This window comes from Aphis gossypii, chromosome 2, assembly GCF_020184175.1.
Source record: "Aphis gossypii isolate Hap1 chromosome 2, ASM2018417v2, whole genome shotgun sequence".
Lineage (NCBI taxonomy): Eukaryota > Metazoa > Arthropoda > Insecta > Hemiptera > Aphididae > Aphis > Aphis gossypii.
In genome coordinates this window covers 69,685,568-69,703,838 of record NC_065531.1, presented here as the reverse complement: position 1 = coordinate 69,703,838, position 18,271 = coordinate 69,685,568, and positions in this window count along the sequence as shown.

Here is an 18,271-nt window from a genome sequence, read left to right as displayed (position 1 = left end):
ATCATATGTGGTATTACCCGTAACTTTTGAAGTTCACCTGGAATACAAATTACTCAATATTGCTTTCTTATACGATAAGTGTTATTTAAGTAAAAGCATTTGACGAATATATAATTTTTGTGTAGATATAAAAACACATGGTACAACTACACTAACTTTAAATATTGAATAATTTATATGATATTGCTATGGTTCATTAACAAGTATAAAATTAGGTAGGTATAGTATTCATTATGAACAATTTTAAATTTCCATCTATAATGTTGTGTAGATACATAAAATCTACATAGAGCCAAGTGATTTATTACTGTAGGAAAAAATACTCAATGTTATACGATTTATTATAGTAATGAGTTTTTTTTTCATTATATTTGAAAATAGTTAGGTAAAATTTTAAACCAATAAAATGTATAGATTGAAAAACGTTAACTTATCGAAAAAAGTCACATGGTTTTATAAATTTACGACGTAAATGTTCGTTAAGTTTTTACTCAAGCATGACATGTTCTGTTCAAAAGTTAATTTAATAGTGTTCTTCGTCATTAATTTTCGTTTTGTAATATTGTACATTACTACCTATTATGCGGATTGTTTGTGTATTTTGAACATGTATTTTTTCAGCCTATCTTATAAGTTGCAAATAAAACATTGTTGTTTAAATGAATAATGGTTAATTAAGAAAAGCATAAAGCTTGTATTATATAAGAACCATAAGATACATTATCCAATATCTAAATCTTATTTTACGTTAGCGCTACGCATTGCACTCAGAGGCTATAAAACAATACTGTCATTTTTATTTGGTAGTTATCTTCAATTTCTGAAACAAATGATAACAATTATGCAATAAATAATAAATTATTACACTTTTATTTTTTTATGCTGACAAATTTTATTTATTTTGGAAAATATTAAATCGACTTCAGTTTTTAATTAAACGCAACAACTTAGGTAATTTTTAATAAACGGAAAAAAATTAAACTAAAATTACTTATATTAGAATAAAAATAAAATTAATAAAATATTGAATCAATAACTAAACCAATAATATGACAATAAAGTATACTATCAAATTCTAAATTCTAAATTGAAATTAAGACTTTTTATAAATTTTTGGCCTTTTATATATATATATATATATGCTGTATTGTACATACTATACTATTAATAATAACTGTTATGTGTATATTTTATTTTATTTTTATCATGAAAAATGAGGAAAATTGTTTTTAAAGTTGTAATTCTATGATCGCAACAAATCTAAAATATATGTTTTGTTTAAAATAAACTTTAAAATTCTATGCTATATAGCAACTTATATAACTTAAAGTGTCATTTAAATTCTATTACGATTAGTATTTTACATATTTAAATTGTTCTACTACTCGATTTATAAGCATACGCATATATTTTTTAACTTTACGAGTTGTGATTAAAAATAATTCTTAGGGACCAGATTTAGTTGAAGTTGTCTTAGTCTCGTAATATCCCCTGTGGGTAATATTATACTCAAGCGCATTGTGAAATATTCTCGATTCGTATTTTGTTAATTACTTTTTTATCTGTTTGCTTTGAAACTTTTTGGCACACGTATTTTGAATTAATAATGCATTGGTTGATTTGTATTTTAAGTGATTAAACTCTCGCTATTATTTTATATGCTTTGAGTTTTAAAAGCATTTTGTTTAATTTCTATGAATGATGACTTTAAAATGTTCACTAAGATGGTTTTATTTTGTTTTAATCTTCATTTAAAATAAAACTACTTACAGCATTCGCAAATTATTATTTATATAATTTTATTTCATCCTAATTCTCACTTTAATGGTATAGTTTCATTAAAAAGTATATTATTATCATGTTTGCATAGTATTTCAAATAATATTAAATGGTACATGTGCATAATGATGGGTACAATGGAAACATAATGCGAGATAATATAATAATTTAAAATGTGTTTATAGTCAATATAGTTACATAATTGATTATTGATAAAATCACTTTGGGTACGTTAATTTTATAATAAAACCATGGAAATGTAATAACTATTACATATATTATGTAAAATATTTATTCAAAGGTAAATATTATAAAGCATTTAGTTTGACTATTTATATATTCAAGTAATAATAACATATAATCTGTATTGATATCCACATTGGCTTGCATATTTGTATTTATTATTCACATGAAATGTCCATTATCGGTTACCTCGTATCCATTAAATAAATGAGTATAATAATAGGTAGGTAACTTAAAATGTATTTTGTATAGATTTTGTAATTTGTAATTTTGGTGAGTTGTTGGTAAAATGTTTTTTAAAATTGTTCGTTTTAAACAAAAACTTTTATGTAATATAATATTATGATCGTCAAATTTTTGACGTTAACGAAACTATGAAAATTAAAATAAATATGTAAAGTTTGTATAAAATATATTTTAAGTTAGCTATTATTATAATAATATATACTGTATGGTTATCTGATGAGCTACAAAATATATTTTTAGTTTAATGTAATGTTTTCTCCGTATATTATGTATAATAATAGTAATACTAGTATTATAATAATGCATTTAAAATTACATTATTGTAAATAACAGTATAACTATTATTAAAGACAAAAAACGAATAAAAATATATATCTATAACTTTTAATTAAATGGATAATATTTAATTTAAACAGCTGGACTAAAACTATTATCACTATGTTATTATATATGTTTGTCATTTGCGTATAGCTAAGAGTTCTTAAACATAACATGCAGGTTTAATATAATAATTTTATTTGAAAATTATGACATAATATTTGTTCATCATGGTAATACAATAATTGCTGAAAAGGATTTGACCACTTTCAAAATAATTTATTATTCGGTCAGAAATAGTTGATATTACAACAATAAATTAATAATGAAAATTAAAAACAAAAAAATGTATACTTACTCAATATGAAAATAATATACCTATGTATATTGTATATGCTTACATTTTGATTAAATGGTGTGTTCTAACACGTTAGGCCATTTAATTTAATTAGTCGAATACAATACATTATATACAAAAATTTAAAATAGCCGGCCAGGGTACAACGGAGACGTAACTCCCTTCGTTAAAAAACCTTTTTTTTTTAGTTTTTTTGTCTAGTAATAATAATTTCATATTTTTCGCTCACAGTTTAACGCTTAACATTTTGGGGAGTATGTCCCCATAGGTTATGAAAATTATGTAGCTTTATTATTTACTTATTAGTTATTATTACATAGGAATTTCTTTTTAATATAGAAAATTAATTTAATGAAACCATTTACTCTTTATTACTCCGAGAGAATCATGAGAAGTTATTATGATTGTATTCATTAAAATTGTTATTAAAATAATATTCATTAGTACCTATTCTAGATAGGAATTCGCTATAATTATTATGCAGTTTACGATTTGTCATGACTTAGTTAAAAAAAAAATTATATTTGAATTCTATAAATTTAAAAAACTCATTAAAAATAATGGGCCATTTTACATTTATAACCTATGAAGGTTAGAATTTTACTTTTTTAATTTATCTTACTTTTCAGTCTTTATAAAAGTGTTATAAATGGATTGAATATCAAATATATTCTTGTATTACAGTAAATCACGTACCTTATACGTAGGTAAGTCTTATTAGATTACAATAAAAACGATTGATAAAGTACGAGTGAAATGACTCGCATAAATTTGTTGTCTCTTATTTTATTTTACTATAGCGGTTGAATCCTTTATAACGAGATAATTTTTACACTATAATAAATAGCTTCAAAAAAGTCAAAATATTTTGAAAATTATACCATTTATAAAAAATAATAATATAAATATTTAGTGGGAATTTTAAATTTCTACGGTTATTTGTTTTTGAATTATAAAAAATAAATTTAGTCAAAATCTGGTTTAGCTCACCAGTTTTTCTTTAATTTTTTATTTGTTATTTAGATTAAAAAAGTACCTACTAAAAAAAGGCATTTTTAATTTTTACTTTTATAAAATACAAACATCCCTCAAAGCTTAAAATCGAAGTATTTTATCGAAACTTATCATGTACTTTTGTATTATTGTTCGTATCAAGACATTTTTGTATATAAACATGATTTTAGACTAAAATTAACAGATAAAAATAAATAAATAAATATATATACAAAGAATAATACAATTACAAATACATACAAAACAAAAAAAAAACAAATTATTGTACCTACATTCATTGCTCCGCTCAGAATTTAATATACTGAAACGATTTAAGAAAAACCTTGAATTAAATTTCAAGTATTTTGACTCAGTAAAAGTGTTAGATATTTATACAATAAAAAAAAATTGTATATTTTAAAATATAAAATATTAACATAAATTTGGTGAAAATTTCAGATATATTCTGTTATTGGTTTTTGATTTCGACTAAAACTGATTTTGCTTAAAAGTTCTCCGTTTCCTAAATTATTTTTGTTATTCCCAATCATTTGAAAAATACTGAAAACTCTTAATTTTGACTTAAATATAAAATTGATCAAATTTTATATTCCAATTCCTAAACACCTAACCTAACCCTCAATGTTGAAAATAAAAAAAAATTTTAAATTTTGTCAAAAAAAAAAAAAAGAAAAACATTTTTGCAAAATAATATACTTTTATTGCTCCTCTCAGAATCTAAAATAACAGAGTAAATGAATTTTATCATATTATAATAGATTTAAAAAAAGTTTAGTCCGTAATAGGCATCATTTGATGTGGGACCACAAAGGTTTCGCTGTAATGGTAAATTTTTATACATTTCAAATAAAATATCATCAAAATTAAAAATTTAACAATAATATTTAGTTGGAATGCTGTTATAACCTGAATTTATTTATTTTATGCTAAGATTAACAAATGACGAATCCAATATAAATGAAAAAAAAAATTATTTTTATGATACAGAAATATAAACTTGCTTTAATTATTTCGTTATTGTATTTTTGTTATGTATAACGTAGATATTATAACGTTTGCAAGCTCTGAATTTATTTATTACAAGTTCAAATATTGATTACATTGAATGTAATAAACGAAAAAATATTTGACGAATGAAGAAATTAGAAAAGTATTAAACGTTTAAAATATGTAATATGTTCAAGACAGTATTTAAATACAATTAGTCAAATACTTTACATAAGGCTGCAATTAGCATATAAATAATAATTAAAAATGTATGTATAATATAATTTAATAAATTTATACTCAAAAAGCAACGTTTATGGTGGATTAAATGAGTTACAAAGTAGAAAAATATTAATGAGAAAGTATAAGATCAAAAGAATGAAGGAAAACAATAAAATATAACTCATACAAGGTACTTATGTATTATAATATTATAGGTAGGTACTTATTTATTATATACACAAATGACCGAATTCATTTAATAATAAAGTTTTAACTATTATTTTAATAGATATACATTACTATATTTTAACGTGATATGATTGAAAATATATTTTTTTTATGGTCTAAGGTAATGAGTTAAACATTACTGGACCTAAATAATCAACTAATCTTTGTTCTAAGCCCTCCGAGGTGAAAATCTAACCATTTTATCGACAACTTATCGTGTACATAAACACATACACACACAAAAAAACACATCATTGTAAAATCAATATATTCATCGTTCCGTTCAGAATATAAAAAATGTTTTTATTTTTTTTCGTGATTCGCGATTATTTTGAAAAGTATTGGAAATTTTTGTCTTTTGATTACCTCGAAGTACAAAATAGGTTCAATTTTTTTTTTTTCAGAAACCACCTTCGAAGTTGACTATCGAAGTATTTTTACTAAAAAAGTAATTACATAAACAATACAATACATTAGGTAATTCAAACAAAAAATAAATGAAAAACTCACATCATATTGTAAAATTAATAAATTCATCTCTCTTAACTTAAAATTTAATACAAACATCATGTTATATTAAAATCGTGATATTGTCATTAAAAAGAAAAAAATGTCGGTAACCTTAATTATTATCAAGAAGACACGTCATATATTGTTATAAGGAATATTATTAATCAACTACAGCAGATAGATACCATAGAACGAATCTTACAAGAGTACAAAGTTTCCGCCAACCACCGCTATACAGTCGTGTACTATGCACTGACTGTACAACAATAATATTATTGTTCTTCATTGTCGTCTCGGTTGCCGTTTGGAGGACACACTTTGCGTTGAAGTTTGAACCGGCGCGCGTTAAGCATGACTGCACGTATTACGGCATGCCCCGGGTAATTGCATATTATGGCGCAGTAGTGTTGGCTCGCATGCCAATACCTTAGGCATTGTGTCGGTAGTTTCGTCGATTTTTGCCAGGAAACATCGTGAAAACTTGATCACAACAATCGCTGTCGAAGAGTATAACCAAGCAGGGTTTAATGAGGTTATTAGGTCTGTTACCAGGGTCACCGGGCTATTACGATTTACGATTATTGGTATAATATTATTAAATACGTGGCTCTAACAAAACGAAAACCTGCACCACGTGCCTACCGCTACCAGACATGTTATACTCTATATAGTCTATTATAGGTACTCTGTATATATAATAACGTAATAGTACGCCTACTTAACACACACAACCGCCCAGCCACTCGAGCACACACGCACACACACACACATCCAATCATAACCAATCATTGTTGCGATTACTTATTTCGTTGTTATTATATAGGAGGGCGAGGAGGGAGGTAATATTTTTCTCTCTCGGAAAAAAGCCGGAAATCACCATCACGCCATCCGACCATATACATACCTTCCTCAATAGCCGGACACCACTGAAAATGCATTAGTTTTAGCTTTACCATGTGGGTGTTACATTTCTATCTCTTTGTATGACCTAAATTTATTATCTGCGTGTTAAATTTACAATCAGTGTGTACGATCTGCGTTACAGTAGTCAATAAACGACTTTTAAAGCACTTCTTATCTGAAGAAATGATACTAAAAGTAATCATAAATAAACATAATATTTTAGAAAACGAAATATAATCTTTTATGCGTTTTTGCCAATATTTTACTTTCAACGTTTATTTTGATGTTTCTACAAATCGTATAGTATCGATATTATAATATAACATAATAATATGATGCTCAAATTATTATCAAGATTAATAAAATCCGGCTAGTCTAATTTTGCTAGAAAAAAAGTTTCGATGTGTTTAGTTCTATTTCTATATATTATTATCACACCACTTTTAACCACTTTCTTTATACATTATTTAAAAATAAAATATAAGAAATATAAAATGTACATATATTTTCATTTTAGTAATTCACTATAATTCGACAAAACCTAATATTTTTGATAAATAGCTATAATAAGGACACAATCACTTCTCTGCATTTCTCTTCTTCTATTTTATAAGTGTTTGACTACTACGGTGTTTTAATAACTTATTTTGAAAAATTATGGAATATACTAAAAAAAAAAAGCTTGAATAACTAAGTCTATTATAGTTGTAAAATGCTTATGTTGATTTAATACCTTTCTATATAATATTTATGATATATGTCAATTTTATATAGAAGTATTAAAATATATATAATGTACGGTCATTGAAAGATATTTTAAAATCTAAATACATAATTTATATTTTGTATTATTCTTCATGGTTTAGATAAATCATTGTATTGTTATGTTAAAATTTTTATAAATATTAGCCTCGTAATGATATTTTTAATTTGAAGGATAACTTTATTATTTAGTTGGAAAAATAAGTTGACTGACAAATTTATCTACAGGCTTACATAATATGGCTCGTAATATGCGTGTATGTGATTTGTGGGTTGTCTCATTATTTTTCTTGTCGCTACACTACCACAGTAGTAATTATTACTATTATTATTACTTACGATGAGCTCGTGCATTGTGTAACATCCGGAGACAAAAGTCCGAATGAGTATGTACATTATAATAATGTATACTATGTAGCTTCTAGCTGCTTTATGGTGCGCCGAAAACCCATTATTTGGGTATTCGTCCGGACATACAATGTCTATAACATAAGTTTTATTTTATTTGTGCCATCAATTTAATAAAAGGATCAGTGTGTATACAACGTGCAAAACGAGCATTCATAAAATTAAACGTGAATTTCTGTACAAAAGTATTGTTAGGTTATTCAAATTTTTGAGCATAGCAGTTATAAAAGATAAAATAAATTTCTTGTAGGTTGGAATATTATTACTGTAAAAACTTTGAGATTAAATATAAGAGCCCAAACATTACTGAGTATCATTTAAATACTTGTTGTGGATCATTGTCATCATAATTTATTTTATTTTAATCAAGATTTTAGTGTAGCAATAAGTTAAATATAATTTTAGTTTTAGTACAGTTGTTTATGAAACAATTATTTAAGTGGTATAAAAAAATCATTTTATAGGTATGTTAATTGATAATTTAACCTTTTTTTTTAAGTTTAGGTTTTATTATTATTATGTATTTATTTAAAATTTATTTAAATTAAAATATTTCTGTACAATTACAAAGATAATGAATAATAAACAATAAAAAAAATATATACCTGTATAATATATTATATTATTATTATTATTATAATTAGAAATCATTTATTTATCAACTTCAAAGGTTATTACTTTGAATTGGACTAACATTGTATTTACTATTTATACTAGATTAATTTGTTTATTTAAATTTCTTTTAAAATGAGAAATTAATTGTGTAATATATATATATATATATATATATAGCTTTTTATTTTATAACATTATTATAATTAGTTTTATAATATTTTATTTGTAACGAATAAAGTTTTTTAAATAATCCTGTGTTGTTGTAGGTAGGTTCAAAATTTTTGTTGTGTCTTATTAAGAAAATTTCAATATTTTGTCGATAAAATTTAATCTAACAAATGCATACCTACTACTTTGAATAAAAAAAATCAGAAAAAGTCATTGGTGATTTGTGTTTCAGTGTATCATTTTTAAAAAATTCAAGTTGTGCTTCTAATAGTTCTAACCATTGATATAATAATGCAACAAAAATAATATTTCTCATCATTTGCATTCCTTATTACAATGATTTCACAAAAAGTCATATAAAAATAATTTATTATAACTATAGTGAAATAAAATTATCATTAAAATATAATATGGTAAATGTTTATTTAAATTATTAATACTTAATGCGTATAATATGTACATTGTACGTATTAAGTGTTTTTAAGTATGTAACTGTTATATAATAGTTAATAATTTAAATAGGTTAAAATTTATAATTTTTAAATGTATTTATTATTAATCAAAATTCCAATATAATAATAATTTCAATAAATTATAATAAGTTTAACTAATTATTTAATATGACAATATTTTATAGTATAGCCTGTAGATAATGAAGATTGCATTTTTTTAGAAATTAGATTTATAATAAATGTATAACAACGTTAAAAATTGAATATACATTTGACGTCGATAATTTGCACTATTTAGTGTATGTATAATTTGAATTTTTTTCCTGATTAATTTCCATTTTCAAGAACGGTACTAATATACAATCATTTTAACCTTTGTTCGTTTTAATTTTTACAAGCCGAGTGTAAATGATATTTCTGGTCATAATATACCCATGGTTTACTGAAAGAAAATGTATTTTATTAAAAGTTCAAAAGAAATTATGATATTTAAATATTAATTTTAGAACAATTAAGTGTATAAAACAAAATATATCAAAATAATACAATTTTCTAAGATGGTTTTATTTGCTGAAGTTGTGAAGATATTTGATGATTTGTATGCAATAACATTATGTATGATAATACAAATATTTTTCAGAAAAATCAATCAGTATAGTTCAAGATATACGTTTATATATTTTTTAGTATGCTTTGCTGTGCTTTTTATTTGTCAAAGCAATTTGGAATATATTTTTCATGATAGACATTGAGATAGTTGAATTCACTTCTGAAACTTAAATTTTCAATATTATAACCATAATGTAAAAGAATGATAATAACTGCACAGAAATAACTATTATTTTTAATTTTGGTATTATTAACAGTTTCAAATATGCATTTAAATTTGTGTATTAACTTTACGTTTTCTTTAAAGAACCGTTTAATGTTCTCTGAAAGCGGTCCACATTTAAAATATTATTATTTTACTATTATCAACTTTTTTCACATTGTAACATAACACGTTAAAAATGGGAATATTTCTTAAAAAATATAAAATAAGCGCCTAAATTAAAAAAAAAAAAATAATAATAATAACAACAACAGTATAAGATCAGTAAAAATATTTCAAACATAGACTTTTATACTATAACGTTTGTTGCAAGAAAAAGTATCACGAGAAAAAACACATTATTTACCATTATTCGGTCCATTTTCTGAGGATTTAGCAGAACCTACGTAGGTCGATCTTGCGATCAACTGCCATACATTTTTATTGTTCTGTTTTAGAAAAGGTAAAAATATATATATTTAACTATGGAGAATCAACGACTAATGCGTCATGAATTATACTAATGTGTCTCATATCACAACGATTCTGCTGAGCTTATAATATCATTGTAATAATATTAATATTATACCATACAGTTGAAATGTATAAGAAATTCGAAAAAAATAGAAAAAATATTGGTATCTATTTATGTTAAGTATTTCTAACCTCATATTTGTGTAGTGTAGAGTAGTGTAATGGACAATGACCAATGGGCTATCTAAAATTATTACAGTATCAGCCTAGTACCTACTATATTTCCAATTACTATATAGTTATTTCCTTTGACAATGTTCATTGTACATTTGTACATAATAATAAGATCACTCTACTATAAAGATCAAAATTGATAATATTATATAGACTAAGTGCAAGTATTGTGCTTTAATTTAATTTAATGTTAGAAACCGGAAATTTATTTATGGTCAACAAATACAGGAACTTCTGATGTTTTAGTCTTTGTTTACACAATAATAAGGTAATAGTACATCTTGGCTGGAGTGTTGATTTTTTTTTATTCAAAACTAGAATAAAGGAGCATTGGCGGACAAATAAACTAAATCAAATACTCAAGTAATCAATTTCAAACGTTTTTACGAAAACTTAAATATTATTTACCTAAAACTTATGTGTTACAATGATATTGATAATGTTTTATTGTTTTGTTGTATTTCTACTGTTTACATTATAATAATAGTAGTATGTATATTATATTTGTATACTCACAGTACTTTTTAACGAGGAGATTTTAAAACTTCGTTGGGAAAATTTTGTTAAAAGACATTGATTTTACTGTGCAATTTACAATCACAGTACTTTTCAAAAAATGTAATATAATATCTTCACAATCCTTTCATTTTTACAGAGAAATACACAGTGTTTAATGGTATTTTTGCCTCTCATACAAACCTACATATCTAACCTACTGTATACACATTAACACACGTGTTGTCTACACAAAAAATGTTTGTTTAAAGAATTAGCGTTATTTTACTACTCGAAATAATTATTTATTTCAGTTTTTATGTTAAGGTTTGAAAAAATCAAAAGCTTACACAAAGACCGCGTACTTTCCTGTAAAAAAATACTGTAAAAATAATATTTAATTATTACACTTTCAGTAAAATATTATAATTATACATTACGTGGGGCAAAAACGTATGTCTTTGAGCGGAGCATTCCGTTTTGAACTTTTGAAATATTCCTGTAAAAAGATTCTGTGAACTTAATAAGTATAATGTTATACTATATACACTATATAATAATAATATAATAATATCGCGGGTACCTAACCCAGGACGGCGAATGAAAAACGAACCGACGACGGGACTTGTAACATATTATAATAATTATCGTACGAGTTGTATGCGTAACAACGGGTTTTGGAAAAAGAGGTGCATACAGTGTACACTATCGACCCTAGTCAAGAGAGTAATAATATACTTTATACGTATGAGCGGTCGACAGACGGTACGATAACAATATTATCCGTCCGTCGCTGTGACTATACGGCAATTTGGGATTGGCGCGGTAGTATCGTTAGGTCACCGCAGCAGCCACCGAATAATAATATTATTATTATTACAACATCGTTAAAACGGGGAAAATACGGTCGTCCGTACGGCAGAGTGGTTTTTGAATAAACGCGTGTGTCATGCTATGTTTACGCAGTTTTAGACGAAATAATTTATAGCAGTGAAATATTCGGTAGCGCGAACGCGTAGCGCGACCGCTGTAATTTTCGGACGGACATCGCTCCGCGGAGATTACCGCCGATACCCTGGTTTGTGTTTTATTCTTTTTTTTTTTCATGCATCATTTTACTCGAGGCGGCTCCGATATACATATTATATTATATTCACAATATCATTATAACGTCGTTATTGTTATCTCCTCCTCCACCGCCGCTGTCGCATCGTGTAAGACGCATTCGAATTACTGACTCCGTGGCTGTATTTTGATACTGTGTGCACCCTAATCGCACCCTTCTCGTGTTCTGTTGACACACCCGGCGATGGCGGACAATGATGACATGGGTTGCGATGACAGCGAAACGACTATACTAAAAAAAGATCGGATCGAACAACACTATAGACATGTACAGGCAGACCTTTAAAACCACATGCTGCAACCCGCCGCGGGTGGATCGAATTTTCGGTCTTTCTCCAGAGTTTTTATGATCTCAAGATTACTTGCTTACAGCTAGTCCGAAAACGTGACGTTTATTTTATAAACAAGGATCGTCTATATTACGCCTATATCGTGTTTAATATGAGAAGACGGTCCCGGATCAACCTCACAGAATCGTCTGCCCGTAGAATATTATTACAGTCCGAGTTGGTAGCTGTTGGGCACTAATCGAAATCGTTTAATAATAAAATACAATAAAATTGTAGAAACCTAACCTTTTGATTTTACTACCACGTATTTAAAGATTATACTTGGGTAATATAAATTATGATAATCCATATTAATTATAGGTACCTACCTATAGGTATTAGCAATGTATATAAAAAGTAATTCAAATACAGATCCTTATGTACCAAGAAACCTACGATATATTGCGGTACAAGAAGATATCTGAATCTAGAGTTCATCCGTTTTGGTGTATAATTATTATAAGGACTCGTGGAATCGTATAACTAAAGTCCATTACATTATTTTTCTACTCGTGTAATATCCTTTAGTGACAATTTTAAACATTACACATACAGTTGTAATGGGACTAAAAGTTTCGATTATGTAGGTGTATAATGCAATGTTTATAGAACATAATTTTTTCCACCCCAAAATGCACCGAGTATAATACCGTAAGTGTGTCTGTGATGTGAGGGGTGAAATGTTCACCCGCATAAATGTGTGTAGGCGATACGGTTGTAAGTTTCGCACGGAAGTAGTGGCGTACAGATTACGGTAGCCAACGCGGGACACGTTTCGTTTCGTTTTCGCAATAATTTTCCTCGCCGTCCTGCACTCATCATTATCACATAATTATTACGTCGTTATCGTTATCGCCGCCGCCGCCACCATCACCACCGCCGTCGGGAACGAATCGCTCTGTTAAAAGTATTACAACTGCTGGTTGCAGCCCGCGACCGTCGTCGTTTTACCCGTTCCTTGTTGGCGCGGACAACATGACACGGGTTACGACAACGACTTACTATAATATTATTATATAGGTATAAGGTATATATATATATATATTCGATGGCCGCTGGGGGCACATAAAACGATTAATTGTGTACGGGTGAGTAGATTGTACGTGGCGTCTTGGCGAACTCCTCCTTTCACCGTTGGTCTAAAACACACTCACACACACATGGAACATTAGTTTTAGCGTCAAATTTATATGGGATTTGACCTAAAACCCCCGTCATCGTGGTGCAGTGACTCGTACACGGCGTGCAAATTTGCGCCGTGTCGTCATCGTTTATTACGACTTCACCGTACAATGGAAACGCCTGGACATAAGGTTTGTTGTTGGCGGCGGTATAATGTAGCACTGGTGCGCGAACGAGACAACAATAGGGACGAATTACTTGAAAATCATGAAAAAAAATTGTTTTTAAAATTGTTAACGCGTGTACTAAACGCAAGTAACTTATGTTTTAATGGTTAATCGAAAGTGTAAACAAAATTTTCTCGCGCACGTTCGTTTGTGAACTCCGAACGTGACTTCTGAACAAAAATTATTGCTAGTTTTATATATTTTTTTGGTAATCTCGAGTACCATAAGTACTATCAGTCCATAAGTACGTACTTATATAATCTATTCAATCTGTTCTAATTCTGGCTCGAGTTTTAAAACTTCTCAGTGCTGAACTGAATTATTTCAGTACTGCGCGATAAACGTTACTGCGTAGATTGAGTTGTTTGAATGTAGGGAGTACAATTTATGCCATAATTACCACGAGAACATCAGTGGAGCCACAAATTTACGTACTGAACCCTTAAATTTTATCATTGACATTATGACGTCTTAGAATAATTGCATAAAAAATAAATAGTTCTTATATGGAATATAAGTCGAGACTTCAGTCCATAAAATTCAAAGGCTTGGTTAAGTCTATTATAGCTGTCATCCGTCAGTGCCTGTCACGATTGAACTTTCGCGTTTAACTGTACTATCGTGTGAATCCACTTTAATTCAATGTATTGACTATAATATTATAATTAACTGCAGTGTTGTAATATTATATAGATCGCAATATACTTTAAATAGTAAAAACAATATTTATGTAGTAAAAATGTATAATGTTCAATTTATAAAATAAATAGAATGTGGATGTATTTAAAACTACATAATACTAATAATAATAGGTACTAAATCAACTATAAATTGGTCCACTGTATTGTAAAACACTAAAGTAGTATTTATCAATCAGATTTTTAAAAATATATTGTCCGAAAAACAAATAATACTATAATAGGGTTGTCACAAGTTCAAGAAGGTTGAAAGTCGGTGTAATAGAGTATGAAGGTTGTAATCTGTCATACCTATACTTATTGCCGCTATACGTGAAATTTCTATTAAAATGAAATAGCTACATTTTTTTTTAATGTATACTCGTATGATCAACACCATTATTTTTATTTTTTACTTTTTCTAAAAACCATTATTTCATTCGACATCTTTATTTAAAATGTGATGGAAGATCTGACATCTCCGCATCATCATTTCCTTGCATACAACTATTGAGCAATTGAGAACAATTGAAATTCACATAGAACCTATAAAAACTAATACGATCGAAAACGAATTTACGTGCAACGTTGTCATATAATTTAATTGGCTAACTAACGATTTAGCACGTTGATTTTTTTTTTTAAACTGAATGCATGATAAAAATATATAGTAATAATAATTTATGTTGTAAAACTTTCTTATACTAAAGACATATAAAATATTCAAAGTCATAAATGATGATCATTATAATCTATATAGGACTAATGTCTAAAATAAGATATAATAAGTTATACCTATATTATGTCAATTCTTGAATAAGCGTTAGCCAACAAGTATTCTAAAAATATAAATAAATGAACTAAATTTTGTGTCACATATCATTATACTAACTTTTAATATTTTGTTTTATTTTTTTGGTTATTCATTTTTTATAACCCTGCTCTACAATAGCTGATCAACTATAAAAATGCATCTTATACTTCTTCGTCTGTTAAAAATTGTACACTAAAAAACGACTTGAGCCACTTTCATAAGTCATTAAATTTAAGAAGAAAAAACTTTCAAAGTTGAATTTTGTTATTTATCTGGGCCAATACAAAATATCGTGCTCAATCTTTCGATAACAATAAATTGAGCGTTTTTAATCGTATTTTATTACCACATTACCGCACATTGCAATATGAGCAACTACGGTAAATTGTAAATAACGGTTGTAGAGGTATCCTAGTACAAGGAACGTGCGAATAATGTACATAAGTAACTGATTTGCGTTTTACTTTGACTCACCATCCGTGAAAATTCTTGAGGACCGGATGACACAGATCGGAACTAGGAAGTGATCAGGTTCGCAACTATACGCTTTATAGTTTTTTTTATGTACTTTAGAATGTTTAGCAGGTGTCATCACACTGCACATACGAATGGTGAAGTGAAAATGGTTTTTGATCGAGATTCAAATAGCGTTGCGAAAAAAGTTTTTTTTGAACTGACTAACTTACAACTTGGACAAATAGTAAATGATGAAAAAAAAATAAGATCGGGAAGGAAGGAGAAGCTTCCACAACGGCAGCCTAACTTCTCCACGATATAGACATTTTGAATTTTTTTCAACGTACAAATGTACGGTTAAGTTTGTTTTAAAAAAATTCAAAACCTGTTGAAGTGGTCGGGTAATGGTGTAAAGTACGTTTTTTTGCGTCGTCTCCCGCGAGTGCGTTAGCGATGTCTGATGCGTTGTTAATGTTGCAGCCGGTGAGTTGTAGTTCACGGAGATCCGATATAAGTAATTGACAGTGTGAATATAATACAAATAGAAATAAAATAGTTGTAAATTGATATTTGGTAGACTCTTTTTATTTTTTTCAAATAAGGGGACTGAATCATACTCTATTGACACTTATAAAACATATCCAAGAAAAGATTTTGGTAAGTGATTTTTGAAACGGGTCCGTCGAAATCGTGTTTATGTCATTGATATTTGCTAATCTTTTATTTGTTTAATTATTATTTTATTTATATCAACTATAATCGTCAAATCATAGGCATATAATATTATTCGTTTGTTATTCTAAGTTAATTGTATTGAACTAACACTTTACATGTGATGTTATAAAACTACAAATTCAATTTAAATTTAATATTATCGGGGTTATAATACAAAACATTATTTAAATTTCAAAGGATTAAAATTATTACATTCGAATATAGCGCGTTATACGTAGCAATAACTAATAACAATGTTTTTATTACACTGCAAGCGGATTCGGATCCCCGGATTATTTACTAAATTTAGGATTTTTTCATACAATTTGCAATCCAGTAATATTTAATAGCTACACTAATAAATAATAGTGTCCGGTTATATTTAAGTGCCTCTACTAATCATGGTAGATGTAAATATAATAATTTTTCTTCTCATAATACGGATTTACTATTGTTGGTTAGACTGGTAATATTTTTAATGTTACCGTGTTCAGTTTTTGAAATATTCTACAAACATATTCCAATATTATTTTTTATCTTATCATTTGTCTTCTAAATATTATTAATACTTGTTTTGGGAAATATTTCATATTTTATTTCTATTTTTCTTTTTAATTTGAGTAGGTACTAGGTACTGCATATTTTAGTGCATCCAGTCATCAAACTATTTATAGACATTTGGATTAGCAGAATAAAATATACTGTCAAATTTTAATGGAAAACCTTCAACAATTTAAGCGTTTTCCTTATAATTTAATCAAAATATAGATATAGATAATCGAATATCTATTTAAAATAAGTATTTAGATTAATGAATTTTTATAATTTTTCGTTTTCTAGTGAAATCGATTTGAAAATTGAACGATATACTTTAGGTAAACATCAGTGTTTTACTTCCTCGGGGTTCAAGGATAAGAAACCAAGAACGTTTTTAAGTAATTACTTATTTCTGAATCTAGTCTTGAGATCGCAATTTGTATGCAGATTTGTTATAGACCACGGTCGACATCCATTAATTATTATTAAACTCGTTGTATTCGTTTTTCATTGTTGCCATCAACACAACGTTAACGAACGATGCACGATGGCGGTATATACGGTATATAACACATATACCTGTATAATATAGATTGACTCCTGCGGTAGGCGCATAATAAAACTCGCATTGGCCTCGTTTTACTTAAAATAATAAATGTTCGTCGATTTTTCGGATAAGCCTGGGGGGATAAGCACGTGACTAAGCGCGTTATCTACGCGGTGCGCCGTTTCTCCGAGGCCGCTCACCACATTCAGTACGACTGGAGGGGTGGGAAGAAAAAAACTCTCGACGATATCCGAGTTACCGTGCAAAGTGTCCGAATAATATGTTTTATGTATATATTATAATATATTTTACTTCCTACCTGTTTTACCGAAACCGGCCACTTCATCCCTCGTCTTTCATGCCGGTCGCGGTCGGAAAAGTTCGACTTTTTTTGTTGTTATTTTTCTAGTTCTTTTAAATTTGCCGTCGGATTGTAAAAGTTCGCGTGGGCTTATCTGCCCCGTAGTATTGCAATAAATCCCTAACAAACAAAGCG